Below are 16666 nucleotides of genomic sequence, written 5' to 3'. Positions count from 1 at the left end.
CACTATTTTGATCCAGTTTGTTGATATATCAGGGCTCTAACTTGTACATAGGGATATTCAGTTTTTACAGTTTATTACAACAATAAGAATAGGAAGGAATGTGTAGAAAATTTTGAGGGACAGCCAGGGAATTTTACCCCTTTTGTTTTGCCCCATTTTTCAGTTTATCAAAAGTTGTAAAAGAAGACATGGGACCTGAAAACATAACAACAAACATTATCCAAAATAGAGGTACAATTGTTTGAATCAGCTAAAGAGATGTGTATATTTTACATGGTCCTCTGTACAGTTTTGTTTACTCACAGTCAAAGAAGGTTCTACAATGCAGCAAGAATTGTACCTAAGGCCATCTGATCTGTTGTTCTTGACTTTCCGCCAGGGAAAGCCATCCCCAAGTGGAGCCAATGTTTTGTTCCTATACCAATAGGTGTCAATTTTCATGATTGACATTAATGAGATATGTAATATGTTAATACCTTTCTCTGGTTACAAAGGTTTTCCATATTGCTAAAAATGAAAGAAATGAAACACAAAGAGAAAGACCAGGAAAGTGAGAAAGTCAAAATTGCTACTACTATTATGTTTTTACAAACAATCTGATGGTGTGCAGCCTGCTAATTTTTGCTACCATGGTTGAATGACCAAACAGCTTAATCTTGGCCAGTTCATGTTTAAATTTCCTGTTTTAGAGATAGAGAATAAGATCTGTCCAAACTATTCAATCTTGGCAAATAAGAAGATGTTAGAGAAGAAAAGGAGCTCAACTGTTAAATATGAGCCCTTGGATGATATAAGGGTAGATTTAGATAGGGTTGCAATGAAAAGAAAAAGAAGATGTTGAGGGTTTTCCAGTTCAAGTGCACCCAAAGAAAAATGAAGACAAAATGTTAGGTGTAATAGGTTGGGTAAGTAGTTTTGGTGTTGCAGAAGCATGCTTATGATTAGTTCTATCTCTCAAAGATGTTCAACTTATTACTATCATAAGTACCATGTCAGATAATTTGGATGCAGCTCAAGCGAGGCATGACTAACTTCCCTTCTCAATTCCCCCACTCACTTACCAACCTCCCCCCCAAGGATATTGAGATTTGCTCAATAATCCCAAATTACTCCACCCCATTTCATGAAAAAACATGAATAAAAACACATTTTTACTTAGACAAAAGCCACATTTCTTGTGTAAAATCCTTTTCCTTTTTACTCTCCCTCTTGCCTAAGTTTTCAAACTTTATAGCTTAGCGCTTGCTCATATCATTTACAAAGGTTCATATTAACTGCTAACACTATTATATAAATCCCTATATACCTCCCCTTCCCCGTATTATGTAAATACAAGTAAAAACCCTGCATTGTTAATATCCCCGCCCCAGTTAATATATAACCATAACACTATATAAACAAGGGTTTAATGGTTCAGCTGGAATGCATTAAAAACCTCCGCTACACAAATATTAAAAATTTAATTAACACCTGGTTAATTAACAGTCTAATCCCCCCGACAACCAATAGCAATTGCCTCGATATAATTAAAAATTATTGTTTATGCGTGGGCCCCCGCGTCGTAACCCCTCCACCAGCTCCATTAACCGCAAACCGTTAGATCTCTGCCATCGCATCCGATGGCTAAGATCCATATTGCGACCTACCCTTCCACTGTACTTTAACCTCCGGTGGATTGGCGGTATTAGCGCCGTACCTGGGACACGCAGCGCCCTCCCGACCCCTCCACCCAAAACCACCTTAGCACATAAGCGGTGCAGGCCGATACCGCTTACCACTTCCCATTGACGCCGCCCGCTGACATCACAAGCACGTCACCTCCACGTCACCCTTCCGTACCGTCGCCTACATGACAAAGTGTTCTGTCATGTTGACATCATCCTACCAAAAAGCGCCAAAAGCCCGAGAAGCCAATTTTTGTTAAAAAACCCATAAAAACCACCATTTTCACTCATTTTCATTCATTGTTTCTGCAAGACTATTGCATGCAAAATCACGACCCTCAGTTGCAGAAGCTCCAGTCCGCCACCCGGCCAAGGTAAGACCAGCCTCCCGCTACTCAGCGCATCAATCAACTTGCCAATTACACTTGTTCACCTCCAAAACACAGGTATTTACCCCATTTCACCTCTCAAACCTATGTTTTTGGTTTTCCTCTGCAAATTTCACCTTTAAGAGACAAATTCAATCCTGAACAGTCCTTAAATTTCCATACCAACACATATAGAGCTGCTCTTTTGCCTATTATTTCACAAAAACCCAACCTCCAGTTGAAAACACAAGAACCAACATGGAGGCTCTCACTCTGGTAGCCCTCAATGTCGCTCCTCTCAATGCACCACATAAATACCAAGACTGGTTGCCCCTGGCAGAAAAAGACTTCCAGATAAAAGAGTTAACTGGTGATATCAACCCCCTCCAAGCATTTTGCCAAATTAGAAACAGTTATCAAAGCAACTGTGATATATATGGAATTTGGGAATCCAATCTTCCCAAGTATTACCTCCCCTCTATTCATGCTTTCCCAGACCTCATCCATCAGTGCTGTGCCAACTATGAGCCTGACCAGAGAGTAGTTATGACCCCATATCACACTTTCCTCTTTTACATAACTGCTTAATCAATCAATGAGATGTTATAGTTCAAGCCTACTCAGCCCCTACCTCCTCTTTCCATGGGATTTTTGCTTGAGCAAGGCTCTAAATTGCCTCAATCAGAGATAACCTGTATTACTCAAATGTTCATGAGGCCTAATTTCTAGTCCCGAGGCCCTCCTCCATATCTACATACTTGGTTCACTGACATTGGCAAACTCATACTTGATATGATATCCTACATCCTGGGATTCAAGACCAATGAATTTGTTGATGAAAACACCCTAGTGCTCTTGTCAATGTTTACTCCAGGGCAGCCACCAGCTGTCAAGTGTGACTATGCAACATTTATTGCTAACAAAATCAATGAGCAATTCATAAATTTGGACAGAGAGGGAGTCTTCAAGTACACCTCATTCATATACCACCTTCTGCTATATTATCACCCAGACAGCTTCTCATTTCCCATCAAGAAATTAGATTCCAAAGGAGAGCGAAGGTCGATGATCTTTTGGAGCTCAGTCTTCCACCATGCCTATGGATCCCCTTATACATATTCTGAGGTCATTAACCTGTTTGTGCGTCCAGCCTCCACTCTATTGGTAAGAACTCCTCCCCCTAGACTAACTAGTGATATGAAGAAGATTTTACAGCTCTCCAAAAACTACATGATAGGTGACTGGTACTTCTACCAGAATCACACTGAAATCAGAATATATAGCTGTGAGATGCGCCCTTACAAATTTCCCAGATATGTACCCATGAGGTTATTTGCATTAGAATATTTCAAGCAACTTATCAATGTAGATTTAACTCATTTTTGCAATGCAAAGAAAAAGGCTCAGCTGAAAATCAAAACCCAGCTAGGCCCTTTTATCATCCATAAAAGGGAAGCATGGGAAGATGCTGACAAGATATTAGGGGAAGATCTTAAATTAAAGAAAAGCTTTTGGTGGGTACCATATGACCCAAATAGCTTTATTACTGACAGGAAAGTAAGAAACAGGTTATCAGTCTATATACACCATAGGATCCTTGAGATTGAACAATATGCTAATCATGAGAAATGGGTAGAAGGTACATTAATAGAAGAACTTACGGAGCAAGAAAAGATGGAGCAAGCCATGAAAGATCTTGAAAAAACTCTTGACCTGGACTCTTTTGGACAGGTATCCTTCAAGCTGCCACAACAAACATGACTTGTTACATCCTCTGCTGGAACTTCTCAGCAGCCTGCACAAACAACCAGTACAACAGCCACAGGGACTTCAAAAGGGAAAGAGAAAGAGATAGATACCTCTGAGCATCCTATAATGACAGGCCAACCAGCAACATCAGAGGAATAGAGTTAGGGGCAAGTAGCTCAGGACCAAACTAAAGCAACAGAGGTTCCTGCATTACAGACTCCTCTAAACAAGGAAAATGGCAAGAAAAGGGACAGAGAATAGGCCACACCCATCATCGGACCTGCAGAACAGCCGGGTGCAAAAAGGCAAAGATTAAATCCTCTACTGAAGAGGAAATCATTGAAGAAACAGTAGAAAGTTTAAGGGGTTAAAGGGTGACTAGCAAGCAGACCTCCCCAGTAATAGAGACATCAACTAGTTCACACAGGCAAGAGCTAGAGAGGCAGCACAACGTGGAAGTCTCATGCACTAGGCCACCAAGCAAGCAAACCTCCAACATCAAAAGAACTTTTATAGAAATAAAGGCAAGGAATGATCCATTAAGGATCCAAATTTATAATCAATATCTTAAGATGGCCCCCACAAACCAGCAAAGGTTGATGTTTACCTATGATATCAAGGAAGGCAAAATGATTATGAGCTATTTTAAGCCCAAGGTGCAGCAACCACAATCAGGAGCTGACTATATTAGGACAAATCTGGAGGTCCTAGCTAAAGACATTCATCCTATGGACCAGATTGAGCTGCACAAACAGACAGGGGAAATGGTATACTCCATGCTAGCAGACAAGGCCATGTTGGCTCACAAATTGCAGAATTATTTGAGTAATACCACTGCTCAATTGGATTTGGAGAAGGCTTCCTCTCTAGCCAAGGACAACAGGATCAAATCCTTGGAGGATATTATCATTGAGCTGGGACATGATCCCAAAGATGCCAAGGGCATGAAAGAATTGATGAAGAAGAAGGAAGAGGACAATGTTTCCCTCAGAAACAACTCAAACTGCCTACTACCATGTATCCCCAGACAACAAATATTGTGCAGCAGAAATTAGAGGAGGACATGATGGACCTGCTTATTAGAATGAATGAAAGATTAAGTGAGACAGAGCAGGCTTTGGAGAAAGCTCTGAAAGAAAAGTTGGGAGTTTCAACCGCCCAGCCACCTGAAGTAATTCCTCCAATTATTACTGCCCTGTCCAACAACATTGCCTTCTACTATTCCAACATCAACAGCAGGTACAACATCAACAACAGGTAAAATGGTAGCACCAGTCAGAAATACCACCATGACCATAGAACAATTAATAAAAGCCATGGAGGACTTGAAAATCCAAGTATCAGAGCTGAAGCAAGTCAAAGAAAAACTGGCCAAAGTTGAACAAAGTTATGATAAATATAAAATGACTGTGGCAAAGAAATCAAGGGAAATTAAGGCGTTGGAAAATAAAGTAAGATCTTTGGAAAACGATCTCTCCCTGGACAAACCCTTAGCAGAAATCAAAGCAATTTTGTGGGCTAACATTAATCAATCTCTTGGCAATTTATGGAGATCTATTCAGGTTATTTATGAGCAAATTGATTTAATAGCAGCAGCTCAAGTAGAGATTAAAAAAGGAAGAGCTTTATTGGGACACATGCTTGAACAAGCCAATAGGCTGATACACTTTTTGAAAAATAAGACCAGTGAAGAACTAGTAGCCCTGGACATTAGAGATAGGAAAGGCACCATACTATAGGTCAAAAGAGTTCTGACCATGAGAACCCTGATGCAGAATTTGGAGAGGAGATGTTAGGACATGCAAATAGAGATAAATTATTTTACAAAAAGGTCCATAGATTTACAGGAAAAGGGTCTGCCTAGTGTATTGACTAATAACTATAGACTGATGAAACATGTAGAATATACATATAAATTGAATAAACATATTACTGAGCAAACGACTGCATCAACAAGTGCTTCAGGAGCAAGAGAGCTTCCATCTGGTCAAAGCCTCTATGACAGCTTGGAAAATTTATTCTCTATTGAACATGAGGTAAAACATATGTTCACTACTCCACCTAATTTCTTCAGGTACACAAAGACCGATGAGACATTGAGAAAGTTGGAAAGACATAAGTTACTAGAAGAGAAATGGTGGCAGAGTATGCTGGAAATCCTATGAGTTTATTTTGGTATCTTTGGTATCTTTTGATATATAACAATTTTGGGCCATTTACCGTAGGGCAGCTAACAGAGATGAATAAAGATAATGTGGACCAAAGCGTGTCAGATCAAAGGTAAAGCATATCCGAGCAGAGCAGGGATGGCCAACATAGAGTATCAGTAAATGACAGCTCTAACTGACTCTCAGAGCTTATCTCTAGCACGTCCAACAGAAGCAGAGCGGCCAACACCGCATCATCGTATCTATTCCCAATTTTTAAGACAATTCTATCTCTATCTTTTTGTAAAAGGTGATGAATCATCACTAGATATGATTTTCACGGGATATCTTGTGAAGAGATTTTGTATGCTATTTTGTATAAATACTTCCCCAATCGAAGTATTCGGGGCTAGCTATTGGTAATGAATTTCCTGAACTGAGCTATAACACTGAAATTTTCTGAATGCAAAAGCTGTTGGATTCCATTATTGCTAAACTTTCTGGGCGCGAAATTGATGCTGAGGATCATTTTACAGAATTATTGAATCATCTTATGGATTAATAAGTCCCTTCTAACTTGTGTTTTACAGTTTCGGTGTTTACTATATCATTTATGTTGCATGATCTCAATAATAGAGAAAAAGAATAACTTAGAATTTTCATGCTTGCACTCTGTGTTCAGTCTCTGTTATTATCAATGTTTTCTTTAGAACTAGAATAGATAGTGAATTCTTGATTACTCCTGTTTCCCCTGGTTCTTACATTCTGAATGTTTGCTAAGGAATTCTTAACTGCTCCTTAACAGTAGTCAGCGATTTTCCCTCTGTCAACATGATGAAGGATTCTTAATTGCCCTTCACCCACTGACTCCATTCCATCTGAATTTAGCTTATGAATTGTTCCATATTTGAGTACCTTTCTCTGTGATACCTCCTCTATTGAAGACCAAATCCAGAAAGCTATCCTTTTGTGACTCCATCATGCCCAATGGACTGAAATTCTTCAGTTTTACCTCCCTATTCTATTGAAAGATCCATTACTTCAACCAATACCAAAACAAAACCCTTAAACTTCATAACTAGCCTAACACAACTCAAAACAAAGCTAAATTATAAAGAGAGAGCCCTCTCTGGATGCAGACTGGATAGAATCTGTATCTAAAAGATTGGTCTGTGGTTACCTCGGCCGTATTCTCTTTCTTACAAGAAATTGGGAACAACTTGAGCGATAAAAATCACCATTATGGAGATTTGTGACATTTCATTCAGACTCACAATTGGCAATGATATTGTCAAGCTTCAAAGGGAAAACAAATTCAAGGATGTAGCTTACATGGTAAGATGTTTAAAATGTATATTTGATTAATGTCGAAAAATTAATTTATGTACAAGTTAATTTAACTTTTACTATTTCATGTTACAGGCAAAAGTCAAATCTTCTTAACTGTGAAGATCAGCTATTTATTAATGATTGTGAGTTCATCCATATTGATAGTTGGGAAAAAGATGATAGCTATATGTCTATGATTTTTAATTGGGTAGACGGAAAGAGTCATAGCCAAATACTGACTTATGATGCTGCTGTGAGAAAACTAACATATGAAGACAAAGAAGCAAAAGGAGAGATAGTTAACATTTATCAAAAACCACAATTATTGATTAACTATCTTATAGACATATGTTCAAATGAAGGAGATTGGGTTTTGTATTTATTTTCTAGCTCATGTAAATTTTATTATATGGAATTGAATTTCAATATGTTATTTTTTAGTTAATATGTCATTGTACTAATTTACTTCATTATTTCTTTTGTGTTTGATAATTAGGTACAACACTAGCATGTTTCCTTCAAAAAGGAAGAAATTGCATTGCAATTGAAAAAGATCCAATACAGTGCAATTTCATTCAGCAAAGAATTAATGCTCTTCAATTTCTTCCAGATGCAATGCAAGAAATTGGGTTGAAGAAATGGGACTTTAGTGAATCACGTGTGGCAAAAAAGGCAAAGGAACCCCAAGCATCATTACGTGGGATGTTTGGAAAGACATACATTGGGAGATTCGCAAACATCAAAGATCCATTAGAAGATGAAAATGAGCAAAAGAAAGCAGAAAATATTGTGGAAGAAGACAATGATGAAACTCTAGAGGACGAAGAGTTTGGATTACGTGACATTGTTGATTAAATTTAAGTTATGCTTGGAAATCAAGCTCATTTTTTGTAACTATTAAGTAGTTATACTTGTAATGTTTTGACTTTGACATTTTATGAGAAGAATATACACTCAATTAAGGTTGTTATGCGTTCAATATTTGTAATATGTGATTTTCGCATTAATTTTTAAGTTAATCATTATTTTTTGAAAAAAAAAGTGATTATTATTATCTTTTTGACATGAAATTCATTTAAAAAGCTATTATTTAACCATTTTTAGTTAAAATTTTCATATAAAGATTGTGATTTTCGCATGTCAATTGTAGCAAAAAATTATCAAAACGTGTAGTTTTTTAGTTATATTTATGTTAAAAATGGCTATTTTTATGTCGGTTGTTAAAAAATATTGTTTTTTAGCAACAATTATTTCTTGTGGATTGAAAAACTAATTAACAATGTATAAATATGTAGAATATCAAAAATTCAAAATATTGACCTTCTTCTTTAAATATGCAAAACAATAAAAACCTCACTACAAAAAAATTTAAAATTAAAATAAAAACAAGAAAATATGAAGAAAAAGACCACTTCAAAAATGATTAAATTTACAAAATAATTATTTACATTTCATACATTAAAAAAAAAAAAAAACCTTTTAAAAAAAGGGTCTAGTGTAGAATTACCAAGTTTTTAAATCAACATAAAAAACACTACCATTCTAAAACGCAATGTACATAAAAAAATTTATAGTGCCAAAAACTATGCTCTAAAAAACACGTGTGTTTTGCATCACTCCTTTTCAAAATCGAGTCACTTTTTTGCAAAACGGGTAACAGTATGAGTTCCTGTTTCAAAGTTTACATTGTTAGAATGATATCCATGCATCTTAACCTATATTCGACCTCTTTTGGGTAGCAACCAACAAAGTGAAAAGGCTCGAAGTCTGTAATCCAACAGGAGAAGAAAAACGGAAGATAAAAAGAAGTCTACATCACTTGAAGAAACTGAAATCTGTGACTAAGCCGAATCTTAATCTAAAGCTATCTATTTGCAGCAGGATCTGAATATCTGTGGTAAAGAGTCAAGGGTTTGCTATAGTAGCGAAAGATCACTAATAGATGGCAAAGAGTCTGTAATTGGAAGTCATTGTATTATAATAAGAGATTAAACATGAAATAAGGACATAAATTCAGAAGCTGCTTCTGAATTTGACTAGGTAGATACTCAGCTATTGACCTTGACTTAAATAGGAGGGCTGACTTGGAGGGACTCTTTGGTCTTGTGTTGGATATCTCCTTTTGAATAAATTCAATAACAGGAGGATTGTTGGGTTTTCCCCTATTGAGAGGTTTTACCTTGCCTTGAAAGCCTAAATCTTCGTGTCTCGTACTTCTTTTTGTTCTTGGAAGAACAATTTGTGTAATTACTTGATGAAAGAGAAATATTAACTAACAAAGAAAAGAATACTTATATAGGAGTTTGCTTCCAACCATGAAGGAATACAATGAGGACATAAAATTTGTAAATCTTAAACTTGGTTAGGCCATTGCACCTCCAAAAACCTGACTCATTAAGCCATAAACTAGAAACCTTCCATGGAACTCAAAAAACAAATGAATTAGAATGAATTATCAACCAGAATCAAGGGCCTTTACACTTTACATTTCACAATCTATTGCAGTATGAATATTGAGGTCACAACTAGTCATTTATATTGCACTGTGTAAGAAAGGATGATCATATTTTATATATTTTGTCTAGTAAGGCTTGCACTTCATCATTCCCGGCTCTAGCCAAGGTTTCATGTTCCCATTGTAATGAACAAAAGCTGCATTGTCAATCTCTCAACAGTCCACACTAGGATTATATCCTAAACCCAGCACATACCAAGACTTGTCCAAAGGATGGGTCAGGCCATAAAACGTTCAATCTAGGGGGTAGTGTTCCAAGCTTCCACAACACTCTATCCTCATTCTGACATACAATAAAAGAAAAACTTAGAAATTGAACAAAGAAAAACCCATTAAGTTTTCTAGCTAATTAATTTATATTTACTTCAAATACTTTAAAGTAAGCATCACAAGAATTAACATAAATAAACCACACTACACACTTACCATGTTTTTCCACTTGTGATATATTCCAGTTATATCTTGTTTCTCCCATTCTTTGAGATCAAATACATTCATCCCATATGTCCAACCACAAGCATTAGGATCAAAGTGCTTGGCTATGTGTGGATTGGAAAAATTAAGGTATTTGTCAAACCGGTGAAAACTTTCTCCACAAGTTTCCACTAAACCATTAACCGTTCCATGAAGATCTACTGACGACAAGGGCGTCAAGTCTTTCTGCACCACAATATCATCATCCAAGAAAAGGATCTTGTCCATTTTGGGATAAACTTGTGGAAGATAGAAACGAAGATGATTTAGCATGGATAAACATTTTGGATTTATATATTACAAATTGGAGGAACGTGCTGAGAGTGTAGTTGAGTGATCTGCCTTCAAATAATACTCTTTCATAGCTGCGGATTCAAGTTGGCGAAGCACAGGGAAATAGGAGGAATTGAGCCATTTAAAATCATCTACATTTTCTACATGTATCGTAGCCTTCCCTGGGGGATTAAGTAAAAACTAGATTTTCATGGCCCCAAAATTTAACTTGTCTATGATGGGATGAAATACATGTTTCTCAGGTTCTTGCAAACACATGTAAATCACCTACAATGAGATCCAAATATTAAATGTAAAATGCAGAAAAACTGTTGGACTTCCAAACTTTAGAGTAATTTAAATTAATAACACTTCACCTTAGCATTCATGACAGTTGAATTCACAACCACAGATGCAACCAATACATTGTCAGAAAATAATGCATAGTGATAAAGAGTCAGATCCTCCAACTTGTCCTTTTTAGGAAATTATCACTTTTCAAGAGGAAGAAAGTAATAATCTATGGTCAATCACATGGATATACAGTGCAGGCCCTTGGGAATAGACTTTGTTGCCACCTAACTTAAAAATTTACTTTGCTTTTCCAAGGTCCTTACTTGCTCGTCTGCAGACTGAAGCATGGCTTACAACTTCTTTGTTACTTTCGCACAACCATAAAATTGTTCTCTAGCCTTTGATAGGACATGACCCATAGCCTGGATCTTCTCAGGTGCACTGAAACAATCATGTCAATTACCAGTCATGAAAAAGAGAATGAAAAGCAGAAAGATTGACACGCAGATTGTAACTTTAAAAGAAACAAAGGATATGAAAACCAAATGCAAATGGAAGCACTTACTACTCTTGATTTAGAAGCAGCCAATGTGAAAATCCAGGGGATAGTGTTCCAAGCTTCCACAACACTCTATCCTCATTCTAACATACAATAAATGAAAAACTTAGAAATCGAACAAAGAAAAATCCATTAAGTTTTCTAGCTAATTACTTCAGATTTACTTCAAATACTTTAAAGTAAGCATCACAGGAATTAACATAAATAAACCACACTACACACTTACCATGTTCTGCCATTTGTGATATATTCCAGTTATATCTTGTTTATTCCATTCTTTGAGATCAAATACATTTATCCCATATGCCCAACCACAAGAATTAGGATCAAAGTGCTTGGCTATGTGCAAATTAGAAAAATTAAGGTATTTGTCAAAACGGTGAAAGCTTTTTCCACAAGTTTCCACTAAACCATTAACCTTTCCATGAAGATCTACTGACCACAAGGGCGTCAAATCTTTCTGCACCAAAATATCATCATCCCAGAAAAGGATCTTGTCCAGTTTGGGATAAACTTGTGGAAGATAGAAACGAAGATGATTTAGCATGGATAGCTATTTTGGATTTATATATTTCAAATTGGAGGAACGTGTTGAGAGTGTAGTCAAGTGATCAGCATTGAAATAATACTCTTTCATAGCTGTGGATTGAAGTTGGTGAAGCACAGGGCAATAAGAGGAATTGAGCCATTTAAAACCATCAACATTTTCTACATGTATCGCAGCTTTCCTTGGGGAATTAAGTAAAAACCACATTTTCATGGCCCCAAAATTTAACTTATCTGTGACAAGATGAAATAAATGTTTCTGAGATTCCTGCAAACATGAGTAAATCACCAATAATGATATCCAAATATTAAATGTAAAATGCATAAAAAATGTTGGACTTCTAAACTTTAGAGTATTTTAAATTCATAACACTTCACCTTAGCATTCATCACAGTTGAATTCACAATCACAGATGCAACCAATACATTGTCAGAAAATAATGCATAGTGATAAAGAGTTGGATCCTCCAACTTGTCCTTTTTAGGAAATTTCACTTTTCAAGGGCAAGCAAGTAATAATCCATGGTCAATTGCATGGAAAGACAGTGCAAGCCCTTGGGAACAGTCTTTGCTGGCAGCTGAATTAAAAATGTACTTTTCTTTTTCAAGGTCCTTACTTGCTCTTCTGTAGACTGAAGCATGGCTCACAACCTCTTTTTTACTATCACACAGTCATAAAATTGTTCTCTACCCCTGGATAGGACATGACCCATAGCCTTGATCTTCTCAGGTGAACTGAAACATTCATATCAATTATCGGCCATGAAAAAGAGAATGAAAAGTAGAAAGATTGACACACAGACTGCAACTTTAAAAGAAACAAAGGATATGAACACCAAATGAAAATGGAAGCACTTAATACTCTTGATTTAGAAGCAACCAATGCAAAAACTATTACCTTTGAGATATATCAGAATCTACATTAGCCTCACCCAATCTACACTGACATTCTTTAACATGAAGCATCAATTGATGGTATAAATCAAGATTATTCCTAGCATGGGAAGTGCTTGAATACACCCTAGCCATGATCAATTGGTCTTGCATCAATATAACAGTGGAGTCAGAATTCTCGTTCTCTTTCTCAAGCCTTCAAATGCAGTATTTTTCTAGGACAACATAATCTACCTCCTTGGAATGTTTAATTGCTGCGTTTTCAAGCTCAACTCGTTTTTCTTCATCCTGTTGAATCAGCTCTATTGACATTTTCTCCATCCTCTTTTGTATCAATTGTTGTAAGCATTAAACTACTATAAATTAAAGCATACTATGCTAAAATATAAGAAATATAAAATTTTTATAGTGGAGAAGTAACATTCAAAAAGGATTTTGGAAAATAATATAACAATTCGCTTTTCCATGAGAACAAAAAGTAGCAATCTAGTGCAGCAAAGAATTTTACCCTCCGTGAAACTTTTGTTGGACTTTCTTCAAGCTACAAATGGTTTCATCACAACAACCATTGCCCTAGGACTTTTACTAAACATTACCTTACAGTAGGCTACCAACATCATAGATCAGTTAACCAGGGAAAATCAAAATTTAGCATCAAGAGCATTCTCTTTGACGTCTTGATGTTCACTTCCTGTGTCATCCTCTTGAAACCTCGTAAGAAGTTCTTCATCATTGGAAGTTTTCTTTTCTACACCTTGTCATTCATTTTACCCCCGTCGAGATTTTCCTTGCCTTATTCATTGAAGATCACACCATCTTGTTGTGAATGTAACTTTTCTGAGCTGTCTCCAAAAGTCGTTTGCCTCTGCTTGATGTACACCGTTTGAAATAGAGAAGCACCCCTGATAATGTCAGTTTTCACTTCCTCCTTAATACAACCCTACTCAACTACATAGATCATCATCACATAGGTTTCCTTACATGTTCAATAGAGAAAATAACCAAAATATTCACCAATCGTACCTCAAAGTTAGTAATATCCCTTTGGTTTACTTCAAAGGGCTTTTCTAATACCCATGAGGAAGATAAGTCATTCCATCCAACAAGTCATTCTATCCAAAAGTATTTAAGTTTAGCTTTCTCGAGTCCTCTGTGATAGCTGTTATGACATCAATCACCTACCCAGTAAATAAAATTTATTTTCAATTCTCTGCTCAATAGGAGAGAAATCAAACTTAAGATATCCAAATGCAGCAGGTTTATTATACTTGCCTTCTTTGGGAAGAGAGAGTCAATGCTCTCTGTTAAACTCTTCTTTCTCCAGTCATCTGCCTATTCCTGTGAACCCCACAGATAAATAGATAAGAGTGATTTTAAACATAGGGCAGAGCTCCAGTATCCTCAATAATTCCTCTCTATTTCAATCCACTCAGGTTGATTAAATTTCAGTTTAGGGACATTATTTATTTTCTGGGATTAAACTAACGTAAGTGCAAGTGCATTGTCGAGATCCTGAAAAAGAACAAAATGGCCATAGAAAAGTAGAATTGGTTTTCAAGATGTGGAAAGAGAATACCATTCTAACATATCCATCTCCTGAGAAGTTGTGCCCTACTATTTTAAATGATAAAAAATGCATAACAGGTCAGGTAGAAATACTTGATGGAGAAGAATATATATAAAAATAGTGAAATGCTAAAAAGGGGGCTGATTTGCTATCATGCATATGCTAAGATCGAGATTCAGTTACACATCAATAATAAAATGGTGTGTACAATATCTATCATTTGTTTCGGCCAATGTGCTCTGAACATTGTGGGAACATTGTGAAAATGATATGTATAGTAGAAAGTAGCTGGTGAAAAATATTGTCATTGTGAATTGGGTCTAGGTTGGGTGGAACAGAACTGGTTTTAGCTTGACTGATGAGTAGTGGATTTAGCTTTATGGATGGAAAGTGGGTCTGGCTTGGATAATGAGTGGAGGAGAAGAATGATTGTTACCCTTCCCACCTAGATTCAATTCCCACAAGATTTAATTCCCATGAGTAAGATGTTGAACTGAACTCTTAACAAATATATTTTTATGATATCGATCCAGCTTATGTAGAATCCAGCACACACTTAGTACCATCCTACTCAGAATGAGGAGTGCCCAGAAAATTTACCAGTGGGATGAATGGTTTCATTATCTTTGGCAAGGGAAATTACCCTAGGGGCAGTTGGTAAAACCTTTGCTCTTGCATGAGAGAGGTACAAACTTTGAATCTTTCTCTTGGTAGGTATTGTACTGTGTTAATGTAGAGATGGAGTTCACAGCTTCACACAGATCAAATGAAAGGAAAACTATAAATAAAACTCACAAAATGTCACCAAAACTGTTAGAGGTGCTAAATTTTTTACAATAAGCAAGGAAGGTAAGTTTGATAGCATTTGCGCCTTCAAATCCTACGAAAAATCAAAAAGGAAAATCAAATTCCAAAGTAGGTCCATAGGGTTTTGGTTCAATGGTTAACTAGGGGTGGTGAAGGCAAATCAAATTTCGAAGCAGGTCCATGGGGTCTTGGTTCAATGGTTAACCGGGAGTGATGATAATTCCTTGCCAAGGCTCAAATCACATAAATACATTGTTCAAAGGGTTCTCAATGAAAGGGATATTTCTAAAATAGTATAAGACAACTACACTTCATTGCAATGGAGATCTTACTTGAATGTTGTAAGAAGTCTACACTTCATTGTAATACTAATAGATTAAGAAAGGGCATGCTTGCCAATAAAGATAAATTAAACAATGGACCACCCCAAAAAAGAAACAGAAGCAACCTAACGAGGGAGGAGGGCAGGAAGAAGCTTACCAACGAGGGAGGAGGGTAGGAAGAAGCTTACTAGTGAGGGAGGAGGGAAGGAAGAAGCTTACCAGTTGCAGATGTAGATACGGAGTGACGAAAACTAGCTGCCAAAAAAACCAATGGCATGACCACAAAGATAACAAGGAAGCCCACCACAGCTATTCGATGATGAAAACCCCGATGTCCCCATCCTCCATTTCTACCACACTGGTAGCCCTACCACCCTCCATTCCACACACCTCTTCCTTTCATAGGAATCTTTAGCTCTCAACCCTAACACCACTTTTCTCCTTCTCCTCCTCCTAAACTAATATCGAGCAATGCAACCCTTACACAAACATAATCCTCTACATCAAACACATATCATGGTTAGCAGAAATATATGAAGTTAGCAACAACCAAAAAAATTCTTAGATCCCATATATACTTTAGAGCATTTGATAGAAAAATTTACCAAAGGCATTACGAAATGGATAGATCAACTGATTTCGCGTAGTTTTGAGAAAGAAAGGGACATTGACATGGTAAAAACCTAGATGAAAATGGGCATAGAGGCTGGAAGTAGACAAATTTGAGGGTCTATATCTCTGTTAGCCTTTTTGGTTAAAAAACTAAAACATATGATTAAGGGAAACACGTCATTCTGATTCAGATGCCAACATAGATGTTATTATTAATGGGGATCCTCACCAGTCTGACTGACTGTTCATACACTACGACATAGGAAGAGGAAGAATAGGTAGGCAACGTTGGGTATATATGATGCCCCTCAACTTACTAATTTAATTGAGTACGTACCAAATTCGCATGCCTTGCATTGAGGCATGTAAAGGTAAAGGGAATGCTAGGGGGTAATTTGATGCAAAGCAAGGGTGAATTATGCCTCCCTGAATGCACATCACGAGACTATGTTTAATATTCGTGATTCTGAAGCTGCGAGAATGCTAGAGTGTAAGCACAAGAGAGAAGCTAAACATATTGTGATCTAACATTTAAAATGGTGACT

General features: G+C 36.7%; 1 pseudogene; it reads right to left on the bottom strand.

Annotated features, from left to right (window-relative positions):
- Positions 1-9790: 9790 nt before the first annotated feature.
- LOC149212949 (polygalacturonate 4-alpha-galacturonosyltransferase-like) lies at positions 9791-11919 on the bottom strand (annotated as a pseudogene).
- Positions 11920-16666: the final 4747 nt, after the last annotated feature.

This window comes from Pinus tabuliformis, chromosome 1_1 (assembly GCF_031772625.1).
Source record: "Pinus tabuliformis cultivar Carrire ecotype Pingquan chromosome 1_1, CPIR1, whole genome shotgun sequence".
Classification (NCBI taxonomy): Eukaryota; Viridiplantae; Streptophyta; class Pinopsida; order Pinales; family Pinaceae; genus Pinus; species Pinus tabuliformis.
Note: the sequence above shows the minus strand (reverse complement) of the source record. Positions and strands in the feature narration are given on the sequence as shown.